Here is a 19601-nt window from a genome sequence, read left to right as displayed (position 1 = left end):
TTCTCAAACTGTGGGTTGTAACCCCTTTGGGAGTCGAACAACCCTTTCACAGAGGTTGCCTGATTCGTAACAGTAGCAAAATTATAATTATGAAGTAGCAATGAAAATAATTTTATGGTTGGGGTCACCACAACATAAGGAACTATTAAAGGGTGGCAACATTAGCAAGGTTGAGAGCCACTGCCCAATGACAATGTTCAGAGGGTTTGAGAGAAGAAAGGAAAACAGGAAACATGGAGAAAATGAAGTACGTGATGGTACATGTAGGAAATTGAGTTCAAGCAAAATGTATGAATCACTGAATACAAGACTAATGATCTGCTCTGTAAACTTCTGATAATTCACAATGAAAAGTTAAAAGGAAAAACAAATAATTTAGAAGATGCAATCTAACCAATTGTTACAAGAAGTGTATCACCAATTGTCTGCAGCCTGAAGCAGAGGAAGATTTATACTACAAAGGAGCAAGACAGACTATTGTTGGTCTTTGGTGCCTTGAGGTCAGTGCCAACTCATACCAACCTTAAAAACAACAAAGCAAATTACTGTGGAGTACTGAGCCATCCTCACCACACTGCCTTCATTTGAACCCATTATTGGAGTCAATGTGTCAATCCATCTTGTTGATGGTCTTCCTCATTTTCACTGGTCCTCCAAGGGCTGGTCCTTCCTGACGACACGCTCAAAGTACAGGAGATGACGTTTTGCCACCCTCAAGTCTAAGGAGCATTCAGGCTATACTTCGTCCAAAGCAGAATTATTCATTCTTCTGGCAGTCCACAGTATAGTTAATATTATTTGAGAACATAACTCAGATGTATTATTTCTTCTCCAATCATCCTGATTCATTGGCTACCTTTCACATGCATATGAGGCAATTGAAAATACTTTGGCTTAGGTCAGGCTGAGAGAAAGACTTTCTACCCTGTGGAAAGTTACAGTCTTGGAAACTCACAGGGACCGTTCTACCCTGTCCTACAGGATCTCTGCAAGTTAGCATCAACTCAATGACAGTAAGTTTTTTTAGCTTGTTTTGGTTTGGTTATTTGGTAGGTCAGGCTCATGTTAGTCCTCTTTTTTAACATGTTTATTGCACATTTGCCCAATGAAATGTGTTGTTTTCTGAGAGCTGCTTCCACAGGCACTGTTTATGGATCCAAGGAAAATGAAATCCTTAACAACTTGATTCTTTTCTGCACTTATGTTGATGTGGTTTACTGGTTCAGTTGTGAGGATTTTGGGTTTCTTTGTTGAGGTGTTACCTGTAGTGCAATCCACCAGCAAGGGCTTCATATCCTTTTCAGCAAGCAAGATTGTGTTATCTGCATTTCAGGGGTTGTTAATGAGCCTTCATTTATGATGCCACATTTTTTTACATTTTATTAGGGGCTCATACAACTCATCACAATCCATACATATACATACATCAATTGTATAGAACACATCCATACATTCTTTGCCCTAATCATTTTCAAAGCATTTGCTCTCCACTTAAGCCCTTTGCATAGGTCCTCTTTTTTTTTCCCCTCCCTCCCCGCTCCCCCCTCCCTCATGTGCCCTTGGTAATTTATACATCGTTATTTTGTCATATCTTGCCCTATCCGGAGTCGCCCTTCCCCCCTTTTTCTGCCGTCCATCTCCCAGGGAGGAGGTCACATGTGGATCCTTGTAATCAGTTCCCCCTTTCCAACCCACTCACCCTCTACTCTCCCAGTATCACCCCTCACACCACTGGTCCTGAAGGTATCGTCCTCCCTGGATTCCCTGTGCCTCCAGCTCCCATATGCACCAGTGTACAACCTCTGCCCTATCCAGTCCTGCAAGGTAGAATTCGGATCATGGTAGTTGGGGGGAGGAAGCATCCAGAATTTGGGGGAAAGCTGTGTTCTTCATTGGTACTACATCGAACCCTGACTGACCCATCTCCTCTCCTAAATGGCCGACAAATGGGCCTTGGGTCTCCACTCTGCACTTCCCCCTTCATTCACTGTGGCATATATATATATATATATATATATATATATATATATATATATATATATATATATATTGCATGATGCCTTATACCTGGTCCCTTTGGCACCTCGTGATCACACAGGCTGATGTGCTTATTCCATGTGGGCTTTATTGCTTCTGAGCTAGATGGCCGCTTGTTTACCTTCAAGCCTTTAAGACCCCAGACACTATCTCTTTCAATAGCCAGGCACTATCAGCTTTCTTCGCCACATTTACTTATGCACCCATTTGTCTTCGGCGATCATATCATGGAGGTGTGCAGCCAATGATATGATTTTTTGTTCTTTGATGCCTGATAGCTGATCCCTTCAGGACCACGCAATCACACAGGCTGGTGTGTTCTTCCATGTGCGCTTTGTTGCTTCTGAGCTAGATGGCCACTTGTTTATCTTCAAGCCTTTAAGACCCCAGACACTATCTCTTTTGATAGCCGGGCACCATCAGCTTTCTTTACCACCCCAAGTCCCCCTGGAACTGTCGGTCCCGTTGTTTTTCCTCCAGATAGTTCATCCAGCCTGTCCTATTCAGACAGACCTGTGGAGACAATAACATGCACGAAAACAAGACAGAGGAAAACAAAGCAACAGTATACAACCAGACAACAAAACAACAACAACAAACCACTGACAAAGAACAAAACAAAACACATCATGAAAGAAAAGCTTATAGTTAGTTCAAGGATCATTTGTTGGCCCTTAGGAGTGTTTTACAGTCCAGTCTGTTGGGGCACCATGCCCTGGCCCCAAAGTCCACTTTCAGCATTCCCTGGGGACCTTGCCACTCCATTCCCTTGCTGTTCCGCTGCACTCCCCCAGTGCTTTGCCTCGGTGTGGTGGGATCAGGTCAGGTGCTGCAATTCCCACACTGTGTCTCCGGTGCTGTCCTCTGTATCGCCCTTGGTCACTGAGGGGCATCATGTCTCATAGTGGGGCCAGCCATGTTGTTCTCTCTGTGGACTGGCTACTCTACTCAGGAATATCATCCTCACGGCCTGGTGGTCCAGGCTGTGTTCCACTCTCTCCTCCTCCCCCTTCATCTGCTCCCGTGTGCTCTGATCAGATATGTCCATCTCCCGGAGCTGCAGAATCAATGTTGTCCTTTGAAACAAAGATGCCACATTCTTCATATAGTCTAGTTTCTCCAATTATTTGCTCAGCATACTGAGGGAATCAATATGGAGAAAGGACACAACCAGGACATACACTTTTCATGGTTAAAAAGAAACAAGCATTTTGAATATAAGGCTTTGGTAATAGAAATGGTATGGGAAATCACATGATAGAATTTTTCAAGGCCAATGACTTATTCATTGCAAATACCTTTTTCCAACAACATAAACAATAACTATTCTTGTGGACCTTGCTGAATGGAATACACAGGAATCAAGTCTACATTGGTGGAAAGAGTTTATAAAGCAGCGGTTCTCAACCTGTAGGTCGCAACCCCTTTGGGGGGTCGAAAGACCCTTTCACAGGAGCTGCCCGATTCATAACAGTAGCAAAATTAGTTATGAAGTAGCTACGAAAATAGTTTTATGGTTGGGGGTGGTCACCACCACATGAGGAACTGTGTTTAAGGGTCACGGCATTAGGAAGGTTGAGAACCACTGCTATAGAGAATCTCAGTATCAGCAAAACAAGGCTAGAGCCAACTATGGAACAGACCATCGATTGTTCATAAACAAGTACAAATTGAAGCTGAACAAAATGGGAACAAATCCATAAAATTCAAAATACAATGTGGAGTACATTCCATCTGAATTTAGAAACCATCTCAACAGTGGATTTGACACATTGAACACTTATGACTGAAGACCAATGAGTTGTGGAATGACATTGAAAACAACATCCATGGAGAGAACAAAAAGTTATTTAGAAGATAGAATAGAAGGAAATGACCAAAATAGATGTTAGAAGAGACTCAGAAATTTGCTCTTACACCGAGAATCACTAAAGTGAAAGGGAGAAATGATGAAGAGAACATTTCAAAGGGCAACTTGAGTGTTATAATGAAAAGATGAATGAGTGTAGAAATATTCTGTATTTGATTGTGGTGGTGGTCTCGTGAATCTGTCAAGCCACCTTAAAGTCATCAAATTCTGAATCCTAAATGAGAACCGTTTATTGTACATAAACTGCACCTCAATGAAATTGATCTAAAAGCAAAGACACAAAAAGTGCTGGGCTCTGCAATTAAAAAATATAAAATCTCAACTAAGGAATAAATTGTTAGCTCTACCAGTGACCTAGGGCAAATTACTTCTATGCCACTTATAAAAATAATAATAATAATACCTACTGCAGAATTATTGTGGAGATTAAAATATACAATGTAAAATCCTTAGCATGGTACATGTGAGCACTGGATTGTCGGATATTATGTAGTTTAAAAATATTGGAATTTGATTAGGGCAAAGACTACAGATGTGCTTTATACAATTGATGTATGTATATGTATGAACTGTGAAAAGAATTGTATGAGCCCCAATAAATTGTTAAAATATATATATATATATATTGGAATTTCTAGACTATGTTGTCTTAACCTCAAAATATTAAGTTATAAATTTAGAAAAAATTCAGTTACAATTTTCTAAAACACATAAATGGATAAGGGAATAAATCATAATAGAATTTAGAAAATGCAACAGAAAAGTGGGTGAAGGGAGATGTCGAACAGTATAAGATAAATCAATAATTTATAAATTATCAAGGGTTCGTGAAGGAGGGGGAAACGGGGAGGGGGAAAAATAAAGAGCTGATGCCAGGGGCTTAAGTGGAGAGCAGATGTTTTGAGAATGATGAGGGTAACGAATGTACAAATGTGCTTTACCCAATTGATGTATGTATGGATTGTGATAAGGGTTGTATGAGCCCCTAATAAAATGATTTTTTAAAAAGGATTTAGAAAATGCTGAGAATATGATAACAAAACTACAAATCAAAACTTGAATGATCCAGCTAAATTGGTATGCAGAAGCAAGTTTATAACTTGAAGTATTTATATTAGAAGAGTCTCCTAACCTTTATTTGAAAGCTAAGCATTCAATTTTTGTCTTTAAAAAGAACATGATAAACCCAAAATAGCCTTGATGGTGCTATGGGTTAGGCACTGCTGCTAACCCGAAAGTCAGTGGTTCAAACCCACCAGCTGTTCTCAGGAGAAAGATAAGGCTTTCTTTCCCTTTAAGATTCCGTCTTGGAAACCCTATATATGCTTACCATTGCATACAATAAAGAGGTTTGACAAAGCAAAAAACTTAGCTCACAGCTTTCTGTACAATCAAACTTCCTCAGGGGTGATTAGGCACAAATTCACTATTTTCTCACTTCGTCAGACATTCTTATTTAGCTTTGCTCCATCACTTTATGAACATCTTAACTGTTACCTAAGACAAAGTGGCCTTCATGTCAAGAGTATTAGACATTCTGAAATCCTCACCCAAATTGATCTCTCAGCAGCATATAACAACATAGCTTTCTCTTTAATGCTCTCTTTCATTGATTTCTAAAATGACACTTCTAGATTTTATTTTTGTGTGAGCTTCTCTTAGAACCCTCTGCTCTGCTCTGCCATCTGAGGTTGATGTTTCCCAAGGCTTTGGCCGGAGCCCTTCTTTCCAAGTGATCTCATCCAGATCCATTATTCCACTTAAAAGCAGATGACTCACACTATGATTTTAACAGACAGTGCTTCAGAGCTCTGCCTGTCTTTATCCTATACCTTTTTGACATCTCCTCCAGGAAATCTGCAGTACTCAGGTTCAGCATGCCCCAAACCAAGCTTATGATCGTCCCTGCCCTTGTCATCCCGTACCTCTCTCCCAAAATCTGGTTCTTCTCTTTGATTACCCATTTCAGTAAATGACCTTGGTATTTATCCATTTATTCAACTCAGAAACCTGAGTTTTTCTTAATACTGCCTTAGTTCTTATGTTCATTTCAGCACAAAATGCTTTCTGTGTTACTTCTTTTATTTCCTTTATTAGGGGCTCATACAACTCTTATCACAATCCACACATATACATACATCAATTATATAAAGCACATCAGTACATTCTTTGCCCTAATCACTCTCAAAGCATTTGGTCTCCACTTAAGCCCTCTGCATCAGGTCCTCTTTTTTTTTCCCCTCCCTCCTCTGTGTTACTTCTTAACATCTCCTAAATTCCTTCATTTCTCCCCATCCACATGATGCAAATCACTACCATCTAGGTTCCTAAGTCATTCAAAGGGTTTTCACTTCACTACTATCTAAAGGTTGTTGGTTTGAACCCACTCACCTACTTCATAGGATTAAAATATAGCAATCTGCTTCCATAAAGGTAACATCCAGAAAAATCCTATGGAGCAAATCTGCTCTTTAACCCAAAGACTGCAATTGGTCAAAATCAACTCAACAATACCTAGTTTTGTTGCCTAATCTAATGCAGTAACTTCCTAATTGGTTTGTCTGTATCCTATGACCACTACATGTGTAAACTCTCCACACTCTATAGCCAGAATTGTATTTTTAAATAAAAACCTAGATGTCCAATTATAAAAGTCCCACCCCCAGACTCCTCCAAAGACGGTTTTCTCTCAGGATAATGACAGACTCTTTCCACATACTACAAGGCATTTCATGGTTCCAGCTTCATGTCATCCTAGAATAAGTACTTCTTCCTTACTTTTGCCACTCCGACCACACACAGTATTCTTTCAGTCCTTTGTATGTGCCATTTCCCTTCTGCCACCGGGCCTTTCCATATGCTTTACTCTCTGCCTAGAATATTTTTATTCCTATTTTGTTTTATTAACTCTCAGTTCTAGAGTAACACTTCAGGTAAGTCTCCTTTTTTAACCATTTTATTGGAGACTCTTACAGCTCTTATCACAATCCATTCATACATCCATTGTGTCAAGCACATTTGTACATTTGCTGCCATCATCATTCTCAAAACGTTTTATTCTCCCTCCCCCACCCTTCCACCTCATGAACCCTTGATTGGTGTCTTCCTCCACCCACTTTTCTGTGGTCTGGTCCCCTGGGAGTGGGTTATATGTAGATCATTGTGATTGGTTACACTTTCTCTCCCCACCTTCCCCTTACCCTCCTGGTATTACTACTCACATTATTGGTCCTGAGGGGTTTATCTATCCTAAATCCCCTGTGTTGTGAGCTCTTATCTGTACCAGTGTACATGCTCTGGTCTAGCCGGATTGGAAAGGTAGAATTGGGGTCATGATAGTGGGGAGAGGAAGCACTAAAGAACTAGAGGGAAGTTGTATGTTTCATTGGTGCTATACTGCATCCAGACTGGCTAATCACTTCCTTGTGACTCTTCTGTAAGTGGATGTCCACTTGTCTCCAGATGGACTTTGGGTCTCCACTCTGCACTCTCCCTCATTCACACTGATAGGATTTTTTGTTCTGGGTCTTTGATGCCTGATATCTGATCCCATCAGTACCTCATGCTTCTTCCATGTGGGCTTTGTTGCTTCTCAGCTAGATGTCCGCTTGTTTATCTTCAAGCCTTTAAGACCCCAGACTTGATATCTTTTGATAGCCAGGCACCATCAGCTTTCTTCACCCCTTTTCTTCACCCATTTGCTTGTGCACCCATTTTGTCTTCACCAATTGCGTCGGCAAGGTGAGCAGCACAGAATGCCAGGTTATTAGAACAAAGTGTTCTTGCATTGAGGGAGTACTTGAGTAGAGGCCCAATATCCATCTGCTACCTTAATACTTAAAATATAAATATATGTACATTTCCCTATCATTATATATAAAAAATATTTATAGATATACATGCCTATATTTAGACCTCTATAAATGTCCTTTGCCTCCTAATTCTTTCCTCTGTTTCCTTTTACTTTCCTCTTGTCCCACTATCATGTTTAGCCTTCATTCGGGTTTCAGTAATTCTTCTGTTACATTGCCCTTGATCAAGCCCCTTCAGGGATCCTATATACCCTCCTCACCATGGATTTTAGATCACTTGTTCCCTTGTCCCTAGGTTGGTTGACACCTCCCTTCTTCAGGTAAGTCTTAACCCCCGTATCCAACTAGTGCAGATTCTAAAATTAAAGATTGACAAAACATTAAATATTTAAACATATTTAAACATTAAATATTTACTAATATTCTCACGTAAACAAATCACACAAATAGAATTTTTCAAATGTGCAAATTTTATCCTTGTGTGATTTCTTTGTGTGACTGTATTATACTACAAGTTCTATAGAACCAGGAACCGATTCTGTTCTTGTTGTTTGCTTAGTTCCTAATTTTATAACTGGCCCTTATAAGACATTCAGTCAGTATTACTGAAGTCCTTATTCAGTATATCTCAAATATCCTTGAGTGGAGGAAGTCCTAATTATGTATTTTCTTAGTCTAGAGTTTTTTCTTCATCTTTCTTCTTTTAATTTTTCCACTTATTCATTCCATTCCAAAACAAAACCATGAAAACAAAGCCTAAATGTACATACTTACAGGAACCCAGATAGTCCCATCTGAGAGAACAGTGGAGACTAGTGAATTGGAGAGCATAAACCCTATCTAAAGAGAATAACTACGCTAATTCATTTGTACTTGTGTGGTGAGATTGCCAAATCTTCTGATTTTTCCAGAGAAATCAGAAATTTGGATTTTGTTAAAGAGAAATAACAATGCTATTTAAACAGTTACCGAGAGGTTAAGTGTGTCTGTAGGCCAGTGGTTCTCAACTTGTGGGTCGGGACTCTTTTCACAAGGTTTACCCGATTCATAACAGTAGCAAATTATAGTTATGAAGAAGCAACGAAAATAATTTTATGGTTGCTGTCACCACAACATGAACTATATTAAAGGGTCACAGCATTAGGAAGGTTGAGAACCACCGCTGTAGGCTAACACTGGATATGCTAGGAAAAGCACATTCGTGAGCAAACCCAACCCATGGACTCGTGATTTATACTTTATCCTCCTGCTGTTCTGCATCATCTTCTTTAAAAGAATGAAACAAGTGAACAAATTCTCTGTAATTTTTACTTTATAAAACTCAATTATGTCTATATTAATTAAAATAAACTCTAAGCAGCATATGCCTTAAATTAATTGGGAAAATTATGATGCTATAACTGACCAAATAGAAAGAAGGTACCGTATGCCCTGTGATACCACCAATGTCTGCTATTAGTCCAATTACACTATGCATGGCTTTAGAAAATTTAGGAAATGCTCTTCAACACCAGGCACTATTGTGAATATAGTCAAAGCATAATGGCATGGATGGCTGAAATAATTAGTGGCAAAAGTTTCCCTCTCTCCATCTCTACAAACAAGATCTAAATTTCTAACGTGGTAGTGCAGGACTTTTCATCCAGCTAGTTTTCATTACAGGCAACCTTTTACAAATTATCTTTGTAATACCATTTTAACTTTGTTGGTGAGTCTGTTTCAGGTAGTATAACTTCAGCAGTAGTCCTGAATTAGATGTCCAGAACTGAGTTCTAGAGTAAGTTCTACTCTACCTGGATAATTGATGTTTGTGATTGTTGTTTCTCTAGACCCCTTTTTTCATTTTTTAAAGTGATACTCAAGACCCTTTTCATTCTAGTTGCCTGACTATACATCAATCTGGATTATAAGATTTAAAAACATATATAGGTACATTTTAAATTTTATTTATTAGTTCTAAGATAGAATTCTGTGACTTCTATCTACAAAATATGAAAACCAATTAAAATTATTTATGTGAACCACATTCAAAATTTAGTTCATTTAAGACATGAGGATCATCGGCTTCCTAAGATAAGAACCCACCACCATTGAATCTAATTCAATTCATAGCAACCCCTTAGGACAAAGTAGAACTGCTCTCTAGGGTGTTAGATTCTGGAGTCCTATTCTTTGAACTCTTGCTAACTATGGCCATGAGCAAGTGAGCAAGTTATTCTCTAATAGTTTCCTGTAAAACTTTAGGCAATATAGTATTCACTTTTTCTAGTTATAGCAGTATATGATATTTCCTACTATATGATTAAAATAGGTCAGTAGTCATTCTCATTTTCCAGATGGTTTGCTGAGACCATGGACTGGTTGCAGACAACACTAAAAATTACCAGGGTTGTAAATCAGATCTTTGATTACACTGATGCCTTTTCCGTTATACCATGGAATTAGCACATTTAAAATTAACACGAGTGATTATGTTCTTAAGGACAAACTATTGTCCTTAAGAAATCAAGATGAAAGCAACATATGCAATATTCCTTGTGCTGCTCTCTGTGACCTTTTTCTGATACTTTTGTTCCCTCTACCATTATCAGTTAGTCTCAAATGAATCGTTAACTTTCATTAAATCCAGCTTGAAAGCATTTCTCCTTTAGATGCTCCTTTAAAAACTCATTGCCAAACCCGAGTGCGGAGATTTTCTTTAATATTAGCTTCTAGAAGTTGTCCAGGATTGTGTATTATAATTAGGCTCATTTTTATAAAAGATTTAAAATCTGTATTTCGTGTTGTTTTGTTTTGTTTTGCATGTGAATGTCCAGCTGTTTCAGCACCATTTGTTGGAAAGGTTGTTCTTTATTGAATTGACCTTGTTCCTTTGTCAAAGATCAGTTGGCTAAATTTGTGATGGTCTATGTTTGACTTATGTAAGTACTCTGTCCCATTGGTCTATAAATTTATTCTTTCTCTAATATCTCATTGTCTTAATGACTGTAGATTTACAGTAAGTCTTGAAGTCATTGTATTGACTATTGACTATTGACTATTCTGGGTCTTTGCCTTTTCATATAAACTTTAGAATAAGTTAATGTCAAAAAATTACTTGCTAGGATTTTCATTGAGATTACACTGCTGGGATTTTTATTGGGATAAAATTGGGAAGAATTGTCATCTTATTTCCCATTATGAAAATTGAATATCTTTTTAATCAATTAGATCTTTCATTTCTTTCATCAAGGTTAGTAGATCTCATATAGATCTTGTACTTATTTTGTTAGATTTATGCCTAAGTATTTAAAATGGTTTAAATAAAAAGTATTAATATAAATTGTAATGTGTCTTTAATTCCAAATTCCACTTGTTGCTGGTATAAAAAATCTATTGATTATATATGAACTTTGTATATTACAACTTTGCTTTAATTGCTTATTAGTCATTTGGGGTTTTTCTTTTTTTTTTTTAATGAGAATTTCCTTTTACTTAACACTGTAAGTGTTTTAGAACTTCCTATTCAGAAAACAATTTTTTTCCGATAATCTTTGGATACTTTCTTAACCTAATCTTAACAGTCTTTTTTTTAAATCATTTTATTACAGGCTCATACAACTCTTTTTACAATCCATACATGTGCATCACTTGTGTCCAGCACATTTGTACATATGTTGCCATTATCATTCTCAAAACACCCACTCTCCACCTGAGCCCCTGGCATCAGCTCCTCATTTTCTCCTCCCTCCCCACTTCCCCCTTCCCCCAAACCCTTGAGAATTTAAAAATAATTATTATTTTATCATATCTTACATCATCTGACATCTTCCTCACCCAGTTCTCCGCTGTCCGTCCTCCAGGGAGGAGGTTACATGTAGACCTTGTCATCTGTTTTCCCTCTCTCCTTCACTCTCCCTCCACCTTCCCAATATCGCCACTCTCACCACTGTTCCTGAGGGGCTCATCTGTCCTGGATTCCCCGTCTTTCCAGTTCCTATCCGTGCCAGTGTACATCTCCCAGTCCAGCCGATTATGTAAGGTAGAATTGGGATCATGATAGTGGTGGGGAGGAAGCATTCAAGAACCAGAGGAAACTTGTAGGTTTCATCGTTGCTACACTACACTCTGACTGGTTCGTCACCTCCCCACAACCCTTCTGCAAGAGGATGTCCAATTTCTCGCAGATGGGCCCTGGGTCCCCACGCTGCACTCCCCCTCATTCACAATGCTATGAATTTTTTTTTTTTTTTGGTCTTTGATGCCTGATACCTGATCCCTTCGATGCCTTGTCATCTCACAGGCTGGTGTGCATTTTCCATGTGGGCTTTGTTGTTTTTCAGTTAGATGGCCCCTTGTTTATCTTCCAGCCTATGGGAACCCAGATTCTATATATTTTAAGCACCATCAACTTTCTTCACCGCACTTGCCCTTGTACCCGCTTTGTCTTCAGCATTCGCGTCGGGGTAGGTTGGTGCTTCTTCCTTGTGGGCTTTGTTGTTTCTTAGCTAGATGGCCTTTAAGACCCCTGATACTATATCATTTGATAGCCGGGAACCATCAGCTTTGTTCGCAACTTTTGCTTATGGACCCACTTTGTCCTCAGTGATCTAGTCGGGACAGGCCGGTGTGCTTCTTTCATGTGACTTTTGTTGTCTCTCAGCTAGATGGCTGCTTGTTTATCTTCAGGTCTTTAAGACTTCAGGTGCTATGTCTTTTGGTAGCTGGACACTATCAGCTGTCTTCACCACATTTGCTAGTGCACCGATTGTCTTCAGCGACTTCAGGTGCTATATCTTTTGGTAGCCGGGCACCATCAGCTTTCTTCACCACATTTGCCTGTGCACCCATTGTCATCAGTGATCATGCCAGGCAGGTGAGCATCTCAGACTGCTAAATTGTTCGAACAAAGTGTTCTTGTATTGAGGGAGTACTTGAGCAGGGGCCCACTGTCCATCTGTTTCCTTAATACTAAACCTATAAATATATTTACATAGATCTATTCCCCCCTCATCATATATAAATATATTCACATCTTTGTATGTCTGTATTTAAATCTCTATGACTACCCTTTGCCTCCTAGTTCTTTCCTGTTTCTTTGTGCCTTCCTCTTGTCCCACTATCATGTTCTGCCTTCATTAGGGTTTTAGGAATTCCTCTCGGTTTACATTGCCCTTGAGTAAGCCCTACCAGGCCTCCCACACCCTCCTTGACACTGATTTTGGATCACTTGTTATTCCCTTGTCCCTGGGCTTGTTAACATCCTCTTCCTTTCCCCCGCCACCCTACCCCCACGTCCCCCCAAAACTGTCATCCCGCTGTTCTCTCCTCTGGCCTGCTTACTCTACCTATCCCTTCCAGGTAGACATGCTATGTACCATCACAAGATCGAGTACCACAAAGCACCAACAGAAAGTAAAACAACAACACACACACACACATATAACCATGTGAATAGTTCAAGGTCTGTTTGTTTTCCTTCACAGGTGCTTTCCAGTCAAGTCTGATGGGGTGCCATGCCCTGGTACCTCCTCTATCCCAGGGGACTTCATTGCTCTGCTTCCCCCACCGCTCTGCTGCATGCCCCCAGGGACTGGCTTCAGCGTGGTGAGCTCATGGCGGGCACAATTCCCACTGTGTGTCTCTAGTGTTGTCCCCAATGGTGCTATGGGTCAGTGAGGGATGCTGTGTCCCATGGTGGAGCCGACCCTGTGGTCATCTCTGCATTGCTTTTCTGAGCAGGAACATTGTCCTCAGGCCTTGGTGAGCTAGGATGTGCGTCACTCTTTTCTTTTTTCCCCTATGCCCCCTCGTTGGCTCCTGTGTGCTCTGACCAGACCAGTCCCTCTTCCCCTCTTCTTGAGCTGTAGCATCAGTGCTGTCCTCTGAAGCGAATTCTTCTTGGGGGGAGGGTGGTGCTGTCCACTTAGTTGGTAATGTGGCTGGCCCCTCAGGCCTCTCTATCAGTTCCCTGCTTCATGTCAATGTGTTGTGTTCTTGGGGTTTTTCTATCTATTTTTTCAGATTTTCTCTAGAGAGTCATGTGAATTTTATTTTTTTCCTTCCCATATAGTTACCTTTATAAAAAGCAATTCCACTATCTTCTTATTCAAAAATATGAAACATTTTTATTGAACAATATGCAATGAAGTATTCAGTGGAGAAACTTTTCTTAGGGATAGTACCATTTTAGCACAAATTCAATTAAAATCAGTTTCCTGTGGGTTTTCAAGACTAAATCTTTCTGGATAAAGAAAGCCTCATCTTTCTGACACAGAGCAGTTGGTGGTTTCTAACTGCTGATCTGGTGGTTAGTATGTGTGACCCACTATACTATTAGGGCTCCTTTCCTTAAACATAAGGTGTTAACTTTTTTTGAGGTTTCCTGAGACTACTATGGACTGTTCACTAGTTTACTATGGACAGATCATTATAAAAATCTTAACGTTTCTTTAAATGTAAGATATATTGCATTTTATATAACAGTTACAGTTGTTTTTTTTAATTTTATTTTAACAATTTATTGGGGCTGATACAATTCTTTTCACAGTTCATACATATACATACATCAATTGTATAAAGCACATCTGTACAGTCTTTGCCCTAATCATTTTTTTCTCAGTTACAGTTTATTAGAGAAGTTATTTAATTTCTGGTTATACTTTCTTGGGACTTTTAATTATGCAGAGTTTGAACAACTAAAAACTACTTGCTCTGAATTTTAGGTGACACCACAATTAATAAATACAAATAAAGCAGCATTGTCACCTTAGAAGATTTATCTATTAGGGAATTAAACTACACCATCTAAAAAGGAATCCTGGCAGTTCAGTGGATTAAGCATTCAGCTACTAAACACAAGATTGGTGGTTCAAGCCCACTAGCCACTTCACAGGGGACAAAGAAGCCGTTTGCTTTTGTAAAGATTTGCATTCTCCAAAACGCTAAAATGCAGTTCTAGTCCACCTTATATAGTAACTAAGAATTCGATTTTTTATAACATGGATGGAGCCCTGATAGAGTGGTCATTCATTGGGCTGCTAACCCACAAGGCCAGCAATTCAAAACCACTAACTGCGCTGCAAGAGAAAGATGGGCTTTCTACCCCCATAGTTACAATCCTAGACCACCCACAGGGGCAGTTCAACCCTGCCCAATAGGGTCTCCATGAGTTAGAATTGACTCAATAGCAGTGAATTTTTTTTAATGATAGAAGTGCTTATTTATTATTAAATGCTTTAGAGTGAGTTTTTTTTTCTTTTTTTTACATTTTATTAGGGACTCATACAACTCTTATCACAATCCATACATATACATACATCAATTGTATAAAGCACATCCATACATACCCTGCCCCAATCATTCTCAAAGCATTTGCTCTCCACTTAAGCCCTTTGCATCAGGTCCTCTTTTTTTTTCCCCTCCCTCCCCACTCCCCTCTCCCTCATGTGCCCTTGGTAATTTATACATCGTTATTTTGTCATATCTTGTCCTATCTGGAGTCTCCCTTCCCCCCTTCTCTGCCATCCATCTCCCAGGGAGGAGGTCACATGTGGATCCTTGTAATCAGTTCCCCCTTTCCAACCCACTCACCCTCCACTCTCCCAGCATCGCCCCTCACACCCTTGGTTCTAAAGGTATCATCCACCCTGGATTCCCTGTGCCTCCAGCCCTCATATGTACCAGTGTACAACCTCTGCCCTATCCAGCCCTGCAAGGTAGAATTCAGATCATGGTAGTTGGGAGGAGGAAGCATCCAGGATCTGGGGGAAAGCTGTGTTCTTCATCGGTACTACCTCGCACCCTGATTGACCCATCTCTTCTCCTAGACCCCTCTGTGAGGGGATCTCCATTGGCCGACACTCAGACCTTGGGTCTCCACTCTGCACTTCCCCCTTCATTCAATATGGTATACACACACACACACACACACACACACGTATACATATATACACATATATCTTTTTTTTTTTTTGCATGATGCCTTATACCTGGTCCCTTTGGTACCTCGTGATCGCACTAGCTGGTGTGCTTCTTCCATGTGGGCTTTTTTGCTTCTGAGCTAGATGGCCGCTTGTTCACCTTAGCAGTGAATTTTTTAAAGAAGCCTTAGCACACAATAGGTAAGCGCTCATCTGAACACACTGGAACCTCTGTGGGAAAAAAGACCAAACAGTTAAGCTTCCTTAAAGATTACAGCCTGGAAAACCTTATGGGGCAGTTCTACTCTGCCATGTAAAGTTGCTATATATGGAAGTTAACTTGAGAGCACACAACCGCAGCAGCATACCATCTACAGGTCTAACCATACCAACGTGTTTCAGAAAAACAGGATCTCTGTGAGCCAGAAGTCAAAATACCTAGGTTTTAATACTAGTTCAATTTCCTGTTTGTTCCTGGACTTAATCTTTAATCCACTTACTCTCTAAAGCTCAATTTTGTCACCTATAATGTTATTGAACTAAGTCTCTTAAGATTTCTTTCCACCATTTAACTGTAAAAAAAATTGTGACATCTGAGATTGCTAGTTAAAATAAAATGACAAGTCAAATATATTCACCTAATTTTCCTCTTATGCAAAAGCCCTTAAACTGTAATTATGAAATATTTTTGACATTTTATTGTGAAATGAAAATGCATATGTATAAAGTAGCAAGCTCAAAAAATACATTTCTACATCTAACACCCAGGTAAAAGAAGTAACATGTTATCATTACCAGTACCTTACAAGCTTTTTTTCTTTTATTTTACCACTCAGGCCCCTGTAAATCACCCTTATCCTTTATAGCAGTGGTTCTCAACCTTCCTAATGCTGCCAACCCTTTGATACAGTTCCTCATGTTGTAGTGACCCCAACCATAAAATTACTTTCATTGCTACTTCATAACTGTAATTTTGCTACTGCTATGAATCGGGCGACCCCTGCAAAAGAGTCATTTGACCCACAAAGGGATCACTACCCACAGGTTGAGAACCACTGCTTTAGAGAATGTCAGGTATCCTCCAAAAATTTATATTCCCAAACTCCAGCCAAAGGCTCTCTTATAAGTAGACTTTTCTAGGAATGCAGTCATACGCTACATTGTTAACTCTTTTCTACACACATATCCATCAGGTTTGTAGATTCCAATTTGTTTATTTATCCTTTTTAATTTTCCTTAAACGTACAGGGTTGTAATTTTAAGAAAATCTCTTTCCTGATATATAATGGAGTTTCAGATGGAAACAAAATTGGATATGGCTGTTCAATATTAACCCAGAACTTCCTTTAATTATATATCAAACAAACGCACTTTGATTTCATAAAATCATTTTTTTTAATTTTAAAAAAACTAAGCATGGAGAAGGAACTGAAAAAAAAAAAGGCATTAGACTAAGAGATCCAAGAAGATAATTGTATCCTAGAACCAGGGAGAGCCTGTTGTGTTTTAGTGTCAGAGCCATCTTATTCCAGAGAGGTGTGATACTCCCCATCAGCACAGAGCTGATTGCTGTAAGGTGGCAGCAGACATACCTCCTCTCTACAACCTTACCAATTCTGATACCAGCTGTATACCCTCTCCCCATGCACTGGACACTTCTTTGTTGGGTTGCTAATTTATTTCAGTGGCCACCCAGAAGTAAGTCGCAGACCATACACTCAGTTATGGGGTTTATTAGGGAATAGGTTACAATTCAGGATCAACTTGGAGGTAACAGAACAACTCAGGAAACAAGATGCAGTTTGTCAATCAAGATAGCCCCCAACCAGAACAGTTCTCAGTACCTCCTCTGCCATGCCCAGAAGCAGGCCTTGCTCTCGTCCTGCCTTCTACCACTTGGCCTCACTCTCAGACATGCTGGTCTTTGCTTGACCTCTGCCCTGCTCAGGCAAATGTTAGAGCTTCTTAGCTCCACAGTCAGCTACCCTGAACTACTCCACTGAGCCAGAAAGCCTCCTGCCCAAATGTATTTGTCTCTCTCACTCCATGGGTTGGCCAGCCTAGGTACCCTATTTCATCAGCAAGCCTCTTCCCGAAAAATGCTCAGCTCTCACGACATGTGACAGGAAGCCCAGTGCAGCCTCCTCACTATGTGCTGAGAAGCCCACCAAAACTGTCTTGCACCAGTCTCCTGGTTTACAATTTATAATACTACTGCCCTCTCATGCTGTCTTTCACTGTCTCACACTATCTCTAGTGTTACACCTCTCTGTCTCCTGGATCTTGGAATTCTCCTAGCTCTTCTTACTGGGAGTGAGGCCCTGATCAGCCTCTGTGGGATTGGCTCTTTCATGAGACTACTTTTCTCTCCAAACCACAAACTGACCAATCCCTCCCATAATAGGGCCACAGTCACCTATTTTGCCTAATAACCATTTCCCACAAGATACATACTTTATTTGTATTATAAACCGTCTAATTCTTTGCAAGCCTTTTATGCATCTTGTCCACATATTAAACTGTCCAATCTCTTTGCAAGATGGTAGCCTAGACTGTTTGTAGAAAACCTCATTAAGTATGGCATCCTGATGGATCCCATCCAGGTGGTCTCTTTGTTCTTGAAGGACCCCTACTCTGGCCAGCCCTGTGCCCGGTTATTGTGGCCAACAGCTTCGCTCTGGCTGGGTTCCAGATTGAGAAACATTTGGCAGTGGGATCCCTGAGCGAGGAGCGTGGCTGCTGCTGCACGTGGCCAATCTGGCCACTGTCCTCTGCCTGCTGGCCGCCGTGGCCATCCTGGTGAACTCCATCACACCAGTGGACTCAGTGGTTGCGCTGGTGGTATACACCATTCTCTTCCTCAAGCGCTTCTCCAATCGGACGTCAACATTTGGTGCCGAGAGCAAAGGGCCAGGGTCAGGGCAGGCGAGTCAACAGGGCTGCTGTGCAGCCTGCCCTGACCTACCCCGACAACCTGACCCACGGATACCTTTACTGCTTTATCTTTGCCCCCACCCTATGTTACAAACTCAACTTTCCCGGCTCCCCCTGGATCCGGAAGGGTGGAGATGCTCTTCCTCACGCAGCTCCAGGTGGGTCTGATCCAGCAGTGGATGGTGCCCACCCTGAACTCCATGAAGCCCTTAAAGGACATCGACTACTCCCATATTGTCGATCGCCTCCTGAAGCTGGCTGTCCCCAACCACCTCATCTGGCTCCTTTTTTTCTACTGACTCTTCCACTCATGCCTGAACGTGGTGGCTGAGCTCATGAGATTTGGAGACCGAGAGTTCTATCGGGACTGGTGAAACGCTGAGTCCGTCAGCTACTTCTGACAGAACTGGAACATCCCCGTCCACAAGTGCTGCATCAGATACTTCTAAAAGCCCATGCTTCACTGTGGGTCCGGCAAGTGGACTGCTAGGACAGGAGTGTTCCTTGCCTCGGCTTTCTTCCATGAGTACCTGGTGAGTGTCCCTCTGTGCCTGTTCCGTCTCTGGGCCTTCACAAGCATGACGGCGCAGGTCCCTCTGGCATGGCTCACCAGCCACTTCATCGTGGGCAAGTATGGCAATGCAGTGGTGTGGCTGACACTCATCATCGGGCAGCCAGTGGTGGTGCTGATGTACGTCCACGACTACTACATGCTCCACCACGAGGCCATGGCCACATTGGCCAACCCGTGTACTCCCTGCTTTCCCCAAGGCCAAGGTGTGGCCAGGGCCGGAGCACTTGCTGGCTCCCTCGGCCTTTCTGTCTCTATGGAGCCCCGCCCTCAGGGAGTGACTGTCCAGCAGGCGTGGCCTGACCTGGATTCCCTGGTGGGGGATGTGTGTGCCAATAAAGCGCTATCCAGTGTAAAAAATAAAAAAGATTGTAGCCTAGAAAACCTTGACTGAAGCCTGAATCCATAGCCAAAAAGATCATATTTAAGCAGAAAAATACTATACTACAACTTCTGTAAAAAAATAAATACTTAGA

General features: G+C 40.8%; 1 protein-coding gene and 1 pseudogene across 1 annotated transcript in view; both read left to right on the top strand.

Annotated features, from left to right (window-relative positions):
• Positions 1 to 19519, top strand: part of LOC142426076 (diacylglycerol O-acyltransferase 1 pseudogene) — a 28631-nt pseudogene extending 9112 nt beyond the window's left edge.
• Positions 1 to 19601, top strand: part of GPR137C (G protein-coupled receptor 137C) — an 81589-nt gene that overhangs the window by 10063 nt on the left and 51925 nt on the right. The window lies entirely within an intron of this gene.

The sequence above is a fragment of the Tenrec ecaudatus genome, chromosome 14 (assembly GCF_050624435.1).
Source record: "Tenrec ecaudatus isolate mTenEca1 chromosome 14, mTenEca1.hap1, whole genome shotgun sequence".
NCBI lineage: Eukaryota > Metazoa > Chordata > Mammalia > Afrosoricida > Tenrecidae > Tenrec > Tenrec ecaudatus.
This window is presented reverse-complemented; position numbering and strand designations above follow the sequence as displayed.